Below are 9,616 nucleotides of genomic sequence, written 5' to 3'. Positions count from 1 at the left end.
CAGGAGGCGGAGGTTGCAGGGAGCCGAGATCGTGCCATTGCACTCCAGCCTGGGTACTAAGAGCAAAACTCCGTCTCAAAAAAAAAAAAAAAAAAAGCAATGTACAATTAAGTATGTATGGTATACTTTCAATTGTGTAAAAATAGCTAGAGGAGGCTGGGCATGGTGGCTCATGGCTGTAATCCCAGCACTTTTGGGGGCCAAGGCTTGTGGATCATGAGGTCAGGAGTTCGAGACCAGCCTGGCCAACATGGTGAAACCCCGTCTCTACTAAAAATACAAAAATTAGCTGGGCATGGTGGTGGGTGCCTGTAATCCCAGATACTCAGGAGGTTGAGGCAGGAGAATTGCTGCAACCCGGGAGGCAAAGATTGCAGTGCTACACTCTACCCTGGGCAACAGAGTGACACCCTGTCTAAAAAAAAAAAAAAAAAAAGTATATATATATATATATATATATTTCTGTAGTACTTTGGGATAAATGGAAGAGGATGCATTGGGCCACTGCACTCCAGTGTGGGTGACAGAGCAAGAATCTGTCTCAAAAAAAAATTTAGAGATGGAGTCTCACTATGTTGCCCCAAATGATCTCAGACTCTTGGGCTCAAGCAATCCACCTGCCTCAACCTCCCAAAGTGCTGGGTTTACAGGCATGAGCCACTGCACCTGACCTATGTAACAGTTAGGTTTACTTCTTGTAATTTATATTCAATTTTAGATTTACTTCATGTGGTAACTGAAATTTTAAAAAATGTTTATTAAAGTATATTTTTATTTTATTTTAAAATTAGAGATGGGGTCTTGCTATGTTGCCTAGGGTGGTTTCAAACTCCTGGCCTCAAGTGATCCTCCTGCTTCAGCCTCCCAAAGTGCTGGGATTACAGGTTCGAGCCACCATGCCCTGCCAAGTTGAGTTTTTAGACAAAGTATAATCTCTTTAGAATAAAGATTCTATAGACAGTTAGGCCTAAGGATATAATTTATTTGTCCACACAAAGTTTATTTTTTAAACTGTTGAGAATTCCTTGCCAACATTTAAAAAATTTGGAGATTTTACGACAGCTTTGCTTAAAAGAATCAGATCAATTTATACTGGACCTGTCTTCACATATGGTAACAATTCCAACTCAGTATATCTGTTGTGTGACAAGGAAGTTCCCTTGGGGCTTCTGCAATTGAGAACTGCTGCTCTGCTGTTAGAGGGATACCAGGAAAAGACAGAACTGGAACCTGGGTCCTCAGACCTGAGCCTTCCTCTTACTATACCATGTTCCCTCTGAACATTAGTACCAAATGAATAAAATTATACCAGTGAGGGGAAGTTCAGTGTAGTGGCTACAAGTCACTATGAAGTCAGATTCATATAGGAGATAAAAGTTCAAACCCTGACTCATCCACTTATTAATGGCTGACTTTCCTTGCCCCTTGAACCTTTTGTTTAACTTTCTTAACCCCTTAGGGCTTCAGGGCATCAAGCATAACACAGAAGAATAACAATTTACACTCTAGAGTTATTGTAAAGTATATCTAAGACAATGATCCTCCTTTAGTCTTCTCAAACTCTGTGTCATGGCAGGGTGCGGTGGCTCATGCCTGCACTTTGGGAAGCTGAGGTGGGCGGATCACCTGAGGTCAGGAGTTCAAGACCAGCATGGCCAATGGCGAAATCCCGTCTCTGTTATTTTTTTTTTCTCTGTTATTTTAAAAATAAATAAATTGGTGGGGTGCAGCAGCTCCTGCCAGTAATCCCAGCACTTTGGGAGGCTGAGGCAGCAGATCACCTGAGGTGAAGACCAGCCTGGCCAACATCAAGAAACCTTGTCTTTACTAAAAATACAAAAAAATTAGCTGGGCATAGTGGTGGGCACCTGCAATCCCAGCTACTCGGGAGGTTAAGGCAGAAGAATCGCTTGAACCCAGGAGTTGGAGGTTGCAGTGAGCCAAGATTGCACCACTGCACTCCAGCCTGGGCGACAGAGTGAGACCCTATCTAAAAATAAAATAAAAATAAAATATTACATTAAACTATAATTTACCTGGATTATGGATTTTTTTTTTTTTTTTTTTTTGAGACAGGGTTTCGCTCTTGTCACCCAGGCTGGAGTGCAATGGCACGATCTCGGCTTACCTCAACCTCCGCCTCCTGGGTTCAGGCAATTCTCCTGCCTCAGCCTCCTGAGTAGCTGGGACTACAGGCACGCGCCACCATGCGCTGCTAATTTTTTGTATTTTTAGTAGAGACGGGGTTTCACCATGCTGACCAGGATGGTCTCGATCTCTTGACCTCGTGATCCACCCGCCTCGGCCTCCCAAAGTGCTGAGATTACAGGCTTGAGCCACCGCGCCCGGCCAGCAAGGATTATGGAATATTTTTACAGCCCTTTAAAGTTTGCATCTGAGGTGAGTAGCTTACTCACCCCTCCCTAGTCCTGGCCCTACTTGTTGCCTTTAAATTTACTATTTGCTCAGCAGCCAGAGCAAGCTCTTTGAAGTTAAATCAGATGTCACCCTATTATTAAATGGCTTTCCTTTGCACTTAATATAAAGTCAAAAATTCCTAGTGGCCCACACCTCTCAGTTCCCACATGAGCTGGCTCCTGCCCTCCTCCTGAACCTCATCTTGTGCCATTCTTCCTGCTGCCTGCTGAACTCCAGCTACGCCAGGTGGAATAAGCCAAACAAATGCCCCAGGACTTTCATACAGAATATTCTCTGCCTAGGATATTCTCTTTTCTAAGATATCCCCAAATGTTTTCCTCTTCAACTGCTATTTTTTTTTTTTTTTTTTTTGAGACGGAGTTTCGCTCTCGTTACCCAGACTGGAGTGCAATGGCACGATCTCGGCTCACCGCAACCTCTGCCTCCTGGGTTCAGGCAATTCTCCTGCCTCAGCCTCCCGAGTAGCTAGGACTACAGACACACACCACCATGCCCAGCTAATTTTTTTATTTTTAGTAGAGATGGGGTTTCACCTTGTTGACCAGGATGGTCTCGATCTCTTGACCTCGTGATCCACCCGCCTCAGCCTCCCAAAGTGCTGGGATTATAGGTGTGAGCCACCGCGCCCGGCCTCTTTTTTAAAATTTTTTTTATTATTGTTATTATTATTTTAGACGAAGTTTCGCTCTTGTTACCCAGGCTGGAGTGCAATGGCGCGATCTCGGCTCACCGCAACCTCTGCCTCCTGGGTTCGAGCAATTCTCCTGCCTCAGCTTCCTGAGTAGCTGGGACTACAGGCTTGTGCCACCATGCCCAGCTAATTTTTGTATTTTTAGTAAAGACGGGGTTTCACCATGTTGACCAGGATGGTCTCGATCTCTTGACCTTGTGATCCACCCGCCTCGGCCTCCCAAAGTGCTGGGATTATAGGTGTGAGCCACCGCGCCCCACCTATTATTATTTTTTTTTAAATGGGGTTTCACCATGATAGTCAGGCTGGTCTTGAACTCCTGACCTTAGGTGATCCACCCATTTCAGCCTCCCAAAGTGCCAGGATTACAGGCGTGAGCCACAGCGCCCGGCTCCTTTTTTCTTTTTGAAACAGAATCTTGCTCTCTCACCCAGTCTGGAGTAGCATGATCTTGGCTCACTGCAACCTCCACTGTCCAGCCTCAGTCTCCTGAGTAGTTGGGATTATAGCCAGGTATAAAAAATTACACCTGGCTATTTTTTTTTTTTTTCCCGACAGAGTTTCTCTCTTGTTGCCCAGGCTGGAGTGCAATGGTGCCATCTAGGCTCACTGCAACCTCCGCCTCCCAAGTTTAAGCGATTCTCCTGCCTCAGCCTCCCAAGTAACTGGGATTACAGGTGCCTGCTACCATGCCCAGCTAATTTTTCATATTTTTAGTAGAGACGGGATTTCACTACGTTGGCCAGGTTGGTCTCGAACTTCTGACCTCAGGCAATCCACCCATCTCAACCTCCCAAATTGCTGGGATTACATGTGTGAGCCATTGCGCCCAGCTACACCCGAATAATTTTAATATTTTTGGTAGAGATGGGGTTTCACCATGTTGGCCAAGATGGTCTCAAACTTCTGACCTCAAGTGATCTGCCAGCCTCAGCCTCCCAAAGTGTTGGGATTACAGGCATGAGCTACTGCATTCTCCATAAATGTTTGTAAAACAGGCTGGGAGCAGTGGCTCACGCCTGTATCCCAGGACTTCAGCAGGCCGAGGTGGGTAGATCACGAGGTCAGGAGATTGAGACCATCCTGTCTAATATGGTGAAACCCCATCTCTACTAAAAATACAAAAAATTAGCTGGGCATGGTGGCACGCACCTGTAGTCCCAGCTATTCAGGAGGCAGAGGCAGGAGAGTTGCTTGAACCTGGGAAGCAGAGGTTGCAGTGAGCTGAGATCACGCCACTGCACTCCAGCCTGGGCAACAGAGTGAGACTCCATCTTAAAAAAAAAAAAAGTTTGCAAAAGAGCAATTAGAAAGGTAAATGAGGTAGCATATGAAAGCAAGGAGGAAAGCAAATGAACTTTCCAAGCATTTTACTGAACTTCCAATTAGTTACCACTGACTTCCAATTAGTCACCTGTTTTCTGTTTTAGTCCATTACTTTTTCTTTAATCTCAGGCTGCAACCCTTATCATAGCTATAGATTCTGATTCTGATTAAGGTGTCTATTTTTAATCCAAAGTGGCCTGGTGAGTTTTTCTTCTGGTTGCCTGAAAGCATCAAAGGTAAGTGAATCAGCCTGGGTCACACTTGTAATGCCGGCACTTTGGGAGGCTGAGATAGGTGGATCACTTGAGGTCAGGAGTTTGACACCAGCCTGGCTAACATGGTGAAACCCCATCCCTACTAAAAATACAAAAATTAGCTGGGCATGGTGCCTGTAGTCCCAGCTACTTGGGAGGCTGAGGCAGGAGAATGGCTTGAACCTGGAAGGTGGAGGTTGTGGTAAGCAGAGATCAGCCACTGAACTCCAGCCTGGGCAGCAGATTAAGACTCTGCCTCAAAATAAAAAAAAAAAGGTAAGTGAATCACGTATCCAAGCCTTTCAACTAAACACCATATTGAAGATGTTCTTCATAAATAATGGCTGCTCACACCAAAAGTGCATTAGGTTTTTTCTTGTAATTCTTCTATGTGAAATTCAGAAAATGGAAGATATTCAACATGCATTACTGCCTATGAATGTGATTTGGCCGGGCAGGAGGAACTAAGCCCATGAAAGAATGGTGGGGTCCCTTGCTTTTGCTTCTTATCTTCTAGCTCTTTGCTTCTCAGAGTATGGTCTGGCCATCAGCAACATCAGCCTCAGAGCTGAGAACTTGTCAAAGGCAGAATATGAGGATTCTACTCCCATATTCTATATTTGTACAAGATCCTAGTGCTTGGAAAATTTAAGAGCATGTGTTCTTGTGCAGAATGGAAAAAGACTGTAGTCCAGGCATTTCCAAACCTGACTAGTATGAAAACTTCACGAGGTGCTTGTGTAAAATAAAAATTTTTGTGTTACCCCTCCCAGGAAATTGTAATTTTATAGGTCTATGGTGGGGCTCTAGAATGACTCTGGTGCTTCCAACACCTAAAATGACATTTGGAAACTGCTGATTTTTGTATGTGTGTGTGTGAGAACCCTCCATCTCTATTTTTTTTTAATTAAAAAACATAGACTGGGCGAGGTGGCTCATATCTGTGATCCTAGCACACTTTGGGAAGCCAAGGCTGACAGATCACCAGGTCAAGATATTGAGACCATCCTGGCTAACATAGTGAAACCCCATCTCTACTAAAAATACAAAAATTAGCTGAGTGTGGTGGCACGTGCTTGTAGTCTGAGCTATTTGGAAAGCTGAGGCAGGAGAATCACTTGAACCCAGGAGGTGGAGGTTGCAGTGAGCCGAGATCGCACCATTGCACTCCACCCTGGTGACAGAGTGAGACTCCATCTCAAAAAAAAAAAAGAGAGAGGAAAAAAAAGAAAAAAGAAAACAAAAAATACACAAAAAATGAAAAAAAAGAAAAAACAAAACGAAAACAAAAATTCGCTGGGTGTGGTGGTGGGTGCCTGTAATCCCAGCTACTTGGGAGGCTGAGGCAGGAGAATAGCTTGAACCTGGGAGATGGGAGATTCCAGTGAGCCGAGATCAAACCACTGCACTCCAGCCTGGGTGACAGAGTGAAACTCCATCTCAAAATAAATAAATAAATAAAATTAAAGAAATGAGAACATACAGTAAAAACATGGAAAAGAAGGAAGAGAAGAAACGCCGGCATATTTAAAAATGATTCACTTCAATTTCTGAAGTACAAAAAACCTTACACAAATCTAGTAAATTTATGCAAATTACTACAAAGGGTGGTTTTTAAAAACAGTACCTTTTAGATCTAAACTTCATGAAGTCTGATTTTTGGCACTAGATGTAATTTTGGAACTAACATGTTATTGTTCCCCTGGCAGCATTTCCCTTCTATAAATCATCATATTCACATCCCACACATAGATATCCTGTGACAGCCCTAGCTCTGGCCTCTTTCCAGGACACCAGGATACCACTAATGTGAATCAAAACCATATCTGGAAAAATTTGGACAACTCTATTCCCTGTCCAGCAATGACAAGCAAATATGGACTGTGCACCTGTTTTCTCCTGTGGCTGAATTTTTTCAAGTCTGTTTTTTAAAAAAAAATTGGGGTAAAAAACACAACATAAAATGTATTATTTTAACCTTTAAAAAACTTAACAGACTGAAAAAAAAAATGAAAAAAAGGGCCGGGCGTGGTGGCTCACGCCTGTAGTCCAAGCACTTTGGAGGCCAAGGCAGATGGATCATCTGAGGTGGGGAGTTCAAGACCAGCCTGACCAACATAGTGAAACCCCGTCTTTAAAAAATAAAAATAGGCCGGGCGCGGTGGCTCAAGCCTGTAATACCAGCACTTTGGGAGGCTGAGGCAGGTGGATCACGAGGTCAAGAGATCGAGACCATCCTGGTCAACATGGTGAAACCCCGTCTCTACTAAAAAAATACAAAAAACTAGCTGGGCATGGTGGTGCGTGCCTGTAATCCCAGCTACTCAGGAGGCTGAGGCAGAAGAATTGCCTGAACCCAGGAGGCGGAGGTTGTGGTGAGCCGAGATCGCACCATTGCACTCCAGCCTGGGTAACAAGAGCGAAACTTCGTCTCAAAAAATAAAAACAAACAAACAACCTAACAGACTGGCCAGGCGCAATGGCTCATGCCTGCAATTGTAGCACTTAAGAGGCTGAGGCAGAGGGATCAATTGAGCCCAAGGGTTCAAGACCAGCCTAGGCAACATTTCGAGGCCCCATCTGTACAAAAACCTAAAAAATTAGCTGGGAGTGGTGACATGCACCTGTGGTCTCAGCTACTCAGGAGGCTGAGGTGGGAGGATCGATTGAGCCCAAGAAGTGGAGGTTGCAGTGAGCCGAGGTTGCAGTGAGCCAAGGTTGCACCACTGCATTCTAGCATGGGTGGCAGAGTGAGACCCTGTCTCAAAAAAATAAAATAAAAAATAGTTCATTTTTAAAACAATCTTAGACTTACAGAAAATCAGATAGTAGAATTTCCATATCCCTCTTCCCCTGCATTTTTTCTCCTATTAACATTTTGCATGAATGTGGTATATTTGTTATAATAAATGAAACAAGACTGATCCAAATAACTAACTAAAGTCTGATAGTTTACATGGAGATTCCCTTTTTGTCTTGTAAAATTCTACTGGTTTCCACAATGTATAAATGTTATGTATTCACCATTACAGTATCACACAGAATAGTTTCAGCCCTAAAAATACCGTGGTTTCACATATTCATCCCTCTCTACCAACCCCAAACACTTGGCAACCACTGATCTTTTTACAGACTCCATAGTTTCGTCTTTTCTTTTTTCTTTTTTTTTGAGACAGAGTCTCGCTCTTGTCCAGGCTGGAGTGCAATGGCATGATTTCAATTCACTGCAACCTCTACCTCCGGGTTCAAGTGACTCTCCTGCCTCAACCTCCTGAGTAGCTGAGGTTACAGGCACCTACCACAATGCCTGGCTAATTTTGTATTATTATTTTTTTTTTTAAAGACAGGTTTCACCATGTTGGTCAGGCTGTTCTTGAACTCCCGACCTCAGGTGATCTGCCTGCCTTGGCCTCCAAAGTGCTTGGATTGCAGGCGTGAGCCACCGCACCTGGCCTAATTTTGTATTTTTAATAGAGACAGGATTTCTCCATGTTGGTCAGGCTGGTCTCAAACTCCCAACCTCAGGTGATTTGCCCACCTTGGCCTCCCAAAATGCTGGAATTACAGGCATGAGCCACCATGCCTGGCCAGTTTTGTCTTTTCTAAAATTGCATATAGTTGGAATCATACAGTATATAGCCTCTTCAGATTGACCTCTTTCATTAGGGAATATATGTTTCAGGTTCCTCCATGTCTTTTGTAGTTTGTTAGCCCATTTCTTTTATTTTCTTTTCCTTTTCTTTTTATTTTTTCAGACAGAGTCTTGCTCTGTTACCCAGGTTGGAGCACAGTGGTGGGACCTTGGCTTCCTGCAACCTCCACCTTCTGAGTTCAAGCAATTCTCCTGCCTCAACCTCCCAAGTAGCTGGAATTATAGGTGTGCACCACCATGCCCAGCTAATTTTTTTTGTATTTTTAGTAGAGATAAGGTTTCATCATGTTTGCCAGTCTGGTCTTGAACTCCTGACCTCAGGTGACTCATCTGCCTCGGTTTTCCAAAGTCTTGGGAATATTATTTTTGAGGCAGGGTCTTACTATGTCACCCAGTCTAGAGTGCAGTGGCATGATCATAGCTCACTGTAGCCTTGACCTCCCACGCTCAGTGATCCTCCCTCCTCAGCCTCCCAGGTAGCTGGGACTACAGATGTGCATCCCCACACCTGGGTAATTTTTGTATTATTTTGTGGAGATGGGGTTTCACCATGCTGCTCAGGCTGGTCTCAAACTCCTGGGCTCAGGCCATCTGCCTGCTTTGGCCTCCCAAAGTGCTGAGATTACAGGCATGAGCCACTGTGCCCCACCCCCATTTATTTTTATCACTGACACTTCCATTGAATGTACCACAGTTTGTTTATCTATTCATCTATTTATTAAAAATGTAATTCAGTCTCCATAGAGACTGTCAAAAATTGCCAATGCCAACTATATTTCAAGTCATCATGGCGGAGTATTGGGAAAAGTTTTCAATTAGCAATAATCATGCCTCGGATAAAGCTCTTTGGCTACAACAGTGCCACTGCGCAAAGCTATCCATTCATCTATTAAAGGGCATCTTAGTCTTCCAGTTTGGGACAATTGTGAATAAAGCTGCTATAAATATTCATGTGCAGGTTCTGTGTGGACATAAGTTTTCAATTCCATTGAGAAAATACCTAGGAGTGTGATTGCTGAATCATTTCATAAGACTATGTTTAGCTTTGTAAAATACTGCCAAACTGTCTTCCAAAGTAGTCTTATCATTTTGCATTCTTACCAGAAATGAATGAGAGTTCTTATTGTTCCACATCCTTTACAGTGTTTGGAATTGTCAGGTTTTTGGACTTCAGCCATTCTTAGTGGTGTGTAGAGGTACCATCTTAACCATGTTTAAGTGCATGGTTCAGTGGCATTAAGTACATTCACATTG

The 9,616-nt window shown here is 43.6% G+C and overlaps 1 non-coding gene across 1 annotated transcript; it reads right to left on the bottom strand.

Annotated features, from left to right (window-relative positions):
• Positions 1-9,097: 9,097 nt before the first annotated feature.
• On the bottom strand, positions 9,098-9,238 carry LOC118147480 (U4 spliceosomal RNA). Its single transcript, XR_004733940.1, has one exon. It is a non-coding gene; the product is annotated as a U4 spliceosomal RNA (small nuclear RNA).
• Between the last annotated feature and the right edge of the window lie 378 nt (positions 9,239-9,616).

This window comes from Callithrix jacchus, chromosome 14 (assembly GCF_049354715.1).
Source record: "Callithrix jacchus isolate 240 chromosome 14, calJac240_pri, whole genome shotgun sequence".
NCBI lineage: Eukaryota > Metazoa > Chordata > Mammalia > Primates > Cebidae > Callithrix > Callithrix jacchus.
This window is presented reverse-complemented; position numbering and strand designations above follow the sequence as displayed.